Source organism: Pleurodeles waltl, chromosome 12 (assembly GCF_031143425.1).
Source record: "Pleurodeles waltl isolate 20211129_DDA chromosome 12, aPleWal1.hap1.20221129, whole genome shotgun sequence".
Classification (NCBI taxonomy): domain Eukaryota; kingdom Metazoa; phylum Chordata; class Amphibia; order Caudata; family Salamandridae; genus Pleurodeles; species Pleurodeles waltl.
The window spans coordinates 107,138,262-107,143,527 of record NC_090451.1 but is presented as its reverse complement, the minus strand read 5'-3'; positions in this window follow the sequence as shown (position 1 = coordinate 107,143,527).

Sequence of the window (5,266 nt, the reverse complement as noted above, 5' to 3'; positions counted from 1 at the left end):
GGTGTAACACCCTCTCCCTTTGGAAAATGGTGTGAAGGCAGGGGAGGAGTAGCCTCCCCCAGCCTCTGGAAATGCTTTGTTGGGCACAGAGGTGCCCAATTCTGCATAAGCCAGTCTACACCGGTTCAGGGACCCCTTAGCCCCTGCTCTGGCGCGAAACTGGACAAAGGAAAGGGGAGTGACCACTCCCCTGACCTGCACCTCCCCTGGGAGGTGTCCAGAGCTCCTCCAGTGTGCTCCAGACCTCTGCCATCTTGGAAACAGAGGTGCTGCTGGCACACTGGACTGCTCTGAGTGGGCAGTGCCACCAGGTGACGTCAGAGACTCCTGCTGATAGGCTCCTTCAGGTGTTAGTAGCCTTTCCTCTCTCCTAGGTAGCCAAACCCTCTTTTCTGGCTTTTTAGGGTCTCTGTCTCTGGGGAAACTTTAGATAACGAATGCATGAGCTCAGCCGAGTTCCTCTGCATCTCCCTCTTCACCTTCTGATAAGGAATCGACCGCTGACCGCGCTGGAAGCCTGCAAACCTGCAACATAGTAGCAAAGACGACTACTGCAACTCTGTAACGCTGATCCTGCCGCCTTCTCGACTGTTTTCCTGCTTGTGCATGCTGTGGGGGTAGTCTGCCTCCTCTCCGCACCAGAAGCTCCGAAGAAATCTCCCGTGGGTCGACGGAATCTTCCCCCTGCAACCGCAGGCACCAAAAAGCTGCATCTCCGGTCCCTTGGGTCTCCTCTCAGCACGACGAGCGAGGTCCCTCGAATCCAGCGACACCGTCCAAGTGACCCCCACAGTCCAGTGACTCTTCAGCCCAAGTTTGGTGGAGGTAAGTCCTTGCCTCACCTCGCTGGGCTGCATTGCTGGGAACCGCGACTTTGCAAGCTACTCCGGCCCCTGTGCACTTCCGGCGGAAATCCTTCGTGCACAGCCAAGCCTGGGTCCACGGCACTCTAACCTGCATTGCTCGACTTTCTAAGTTGGTCTCCGGCGACGTGGGACTCCTTTGTGCAACTTCGGCGAGCACCGTTTCACGCATCCTCGTAGTGCCTGTTTCTGGCACTTCTCCGGGTGCTACCTGCTTCAGTGAGGGCTCTTTGTCTTGCTCGACGTCCCCTCTCTCTGCAGGTCCAATTTGCGACCTCCTGGTCCCTCCTGGGCCCCAGCAGCGTCCAAAAACGCCAAACGCACGATTTGCGTGTAGCAAGGCTTGTTGGCGTCCATCCGGCGGGAAAACACTTCTGCACGACTCTCCAAGGCGTGGGGGGATCCATCCTCCAAAGGGGAAGTCTCTAGCCCTTGTCGTTCCTGCAGTATTCACAGTTCTTCAGCCTAGTAAGAGCTTCTTTGCACCAACCGCTGGCATTTCTTGGGCATCTGCCCATCTCCGAGCTGCTTGTGACTTTTGGACTTGGTCCCCTTGTTCCACAGGTACCCTCAGACAGGAATCCATCGTTGTTGCATTGCTGATTTGTGTTTTCCTTGCATTCTCCCTCTAACACGACTATTTTGTCCTTAGGGGAACTTTAGTGCACTTTGCACTCACTTTTCAGGGTCTTGGGGAGGGTTATTTTTCTAACTCTCACTATTTTCCAATAGTCCCAGCGACCCTCTACAAGGTCACATAGGTTTGGGGTCCATTCGTGGTTCGCATTCCACTTCTGGAGTATATGGTTTGTGTTGCCCCTATCCCTATGTTTCCCCATTGCATCCTATTGTAACTATACATTGTTTGCACTGTTTTCTAAGACTATACTGCATATTTTTGCTATTGTGTATATATATCTTGTGTATATTTCCTATCCTCTCACTGAGGGTACACTCTAAGATACTTTGGCATATTGTCATAAAAATAAAGTACCTTTATTTTTAGTATAACTGTGTATTGTGTTTTCTTATGATATTGTGCATATGACACTAAGTGGTACTGTAGTAGCTTCACACGTCTCCTAGTTCAGCCTGAGCTGCTTTGCTAAGCTACCATTATCTATCAGCCTAAGCTGCTAGACACCCTATACACTAATAAGGGATAACTGGGCCTGGTGCAAGGTGCAAGTACCCCTTGGTACTCACTACAAGCCAGTCCAGCCTCCTACAGGCATGGAGTGGCATATAGTAGAGTGGAATAGAGCTTAGTGGTGGAGAGTACAGTGGCTTAGAGTGGAGTATAGTAGCATGGAGTAGAGTAGCGTAAAGTAGAGAGGGGTGCAACGGAGTAGAGTGGCATAGAGTTGAGTGGTGTACAGTGGCGTAGAGTAGAATGGGATAAAATAAAGTGGCGTACAGTAGACTGGAGTAGAGTAGCATAGAGTGGAGAGGCATAGAGTGGAGAGGAGTAAAGTAGAGTGGAATTGTATAGAGTAGAGTTCAGTTGAGTATTCTAGAGTGATGTAGAGCAGAGTGGCATAGAGTCACATAAAGTGGCATTCTATGAAGTAGGGTGGCGTAGAGAGGAATGAAGGGAAGTGGCATAGAGTAGAGTGGAGTGGAGTGGAGTAGAGGGGCATAGCAGAGAGTGGCAGGGTGGAGTGGCATAGAATGGAGTAGCATAAAGTGGAATGAAGTGGCGTATAGTGGAGTGGCATAGATTAGAGTGGCATAGAGTGGAGTGATAGAGTGGAACAATGTAGATTAGAGTGGAGTAGAACTGAGTAGAGTGGAGTGGGATAGAGTTGCACAGTGTAGAGTACAGTGGCACTGAGGGGAGTAGAGTATAGTCATGCAGAGGAATACAGTGTGAGAAAGTAACTAAAGTGTCAACAGAGACGGCGTTTAGGGTGAAAAATAAGCTGTATGCTTGTCATGAATGTTGTAAAGCACATTGCACATCCAAGAATGATACGAAAACACTTTTAAAATATAAAAAATAGCGTACTGTAGAAAGACGAAAAGAACACATGTACTTGGTCCATCCTCCATGGAGGAATGAACACAAGAAAGGAAGATTCAGTCTATGGGAGCTAAGCAATTGAAATATTGCAAATGTGAGTGACATAGAAAACAATTAATGGTAAGTAAGCTATGGGCGTGTGGTAAGCCCACTGAATTCTAAACAATATGTCTCACAGCACATTCACTGTGTACGCAAGACATAAAAAGGTGTGATTAAGAGAATTCTGAGATTTAGAGCTTGACAGCAATTCACAACCCAACCAAACTGAGCCCTATATAATAATTTACAACAGAGCCAAAGTACACCTTTTATACCCCCAATGGTGGAGGTAAGATATTCAGCAGACACGTGGTCTCCCAGTGCTAAAGGATTTTGGCTAGATATGAAGTGGGCGAAGTGCCCTGAAAACATTATAAAAGTAGGACACATGCTATAAGCGGGCATCACTTCCTTGGCAAGGCAGAAGAAAGGGCACTTCAGAGGGAAGAAATGAGAGGGCTGAGGATCAGACAGATAGCTCCCCTATGGGCAGAGGTGACGGGTGCATGGAACACTCCTGACATGACTATGATGACTATGCAGATGGGCCTCTTAACTTGCGGAGTTAGGAGCACGACAAACACACCTCTCCTAGACCTCCCTGGAAGATCATACACTGGGGAGGGTTCCCCTGGGTCCCTTCCCCCCCCCGGCTGGGCCCGATACAGCTGTAGACACACTCACACGATGCGTAGTTAGGTCTCGGTTTCTGGGCAAGTTGTTTGGCTTGCTTGTTATTTGTTGTAATAAGAGATGATGAGTACCTGACGTGCCAGAGCTGGAAATGGTGGCAACCGACCACCCTGCTCCATGGGCATACAGCGCTGAACCGGAGACCCACAGGAGGCCCACACCACAGATCACAAGCCTGCTTACAGATTTATGCAAGGAACAGCCCTCAGCGTGGTGGTAACATAATATAATAGCAGTAATGGGTAACTGTTCAAAAGTTGTCATGTAAAGGAGATTCATACAGCTCTGCAACCTGTTACAATCCTGTTAATAATATGTACCATCTAAAATACCAATAAATAAAAAAAATAAAAAATCTGCACAACTTAGGGTAAGGCTGGTGTTGTAGTGGTAGATCTGAGGCCCTAGGAGAGCTGGAGATCCCACAGAGCTACAGCAGCTCAGAAGTCCACTTAGGCTTCATCAGGGACCCGTTTTGTGACTTGAAAACCCATTAATGCAACAATAAAGGGGTGAAGTAAATGTCATCAACATTGCATAAACTGGTGTTCTTTGCAGTTTTTTTAATAAATAACAGCGCCTGGAAGCCCTTCTGACTGTGAAGGTTTGTTTAACAAATAGTGTTGTAACAACATAAAAGAGGGGGAACTGTAAGACAGTTGCACAGATAGAAGGACGGATAGAAGGTTAAACAGATCGTCATAAATAAGCCACATGCACCGATGCATCTGTACAGGTTTGTAGACAGAAAGGCAGGTATGTAGCTGTTAGTAAATCATGGATGAGATATAATCAGCTTCACAGAAACCGCTGTAAATCACACGCGCCTGCTTTAGAAAGAACCACGCCACAAAGACCTTGGTAGTCAGCATGTAGGCTTTAAAGTGTTAACATAAACAGAGATGGGCAGAAATAGGCAGTAAGGCAGATACCCAGATTGAAATAGAAAGGTAAATAGAAAGCACATGTAGTAATAGACGTGGACCTAGAAGTATATCGAGAAGCAGCTGTTGGTACGAAAATGGGATCACATACGATCAACTTTGTGTGGACTGTCAGGATTTGAAAACGGTTGCTTCATACCAAAAAAAAACATAGCGCCAAGATGTCCTCCTCAATGTCCCTCTGAGCGTTATAGTGTTAACAAAGCATACAGCCAGGCATCAACACTCTGTTAGACAGGTTCACAGTCACGCACAGGTAGGTGAGCAGATAGATAAGCAGGCACACGGGCAAAAAGATGGATGGACAGATGAATGGATCAATGGATGGACGGACCTCTCTGTTAAACATGAGTCAAATGTAGGGATGGGCGTAACCAGTGTAACTCACTGCAGTGTAATTACGCGAAATTACAGCAACATTATGCGAGGTTGTACAGAATTACACAAGGCTATTTTCCTGGTGCAAAATACACGCTCAGATCCGAAAGGAACCTGATATACACTTTGCACAAGAAAATCGCTCTAAATGCAACAGAACTGGCACAACAGCCGCTGCTCGCGCTCTTTTCCTCCGCTCTTGGGTAGATGTCTTTCCCCACATTACTCCAAATTCCACAAAGGAGCGTAATTGTGTAATTCACGATTCGACCACGACTAATAAACTTGGCTTAAGTTTTAAAACTTTCCCTCTAGCTGCCCGG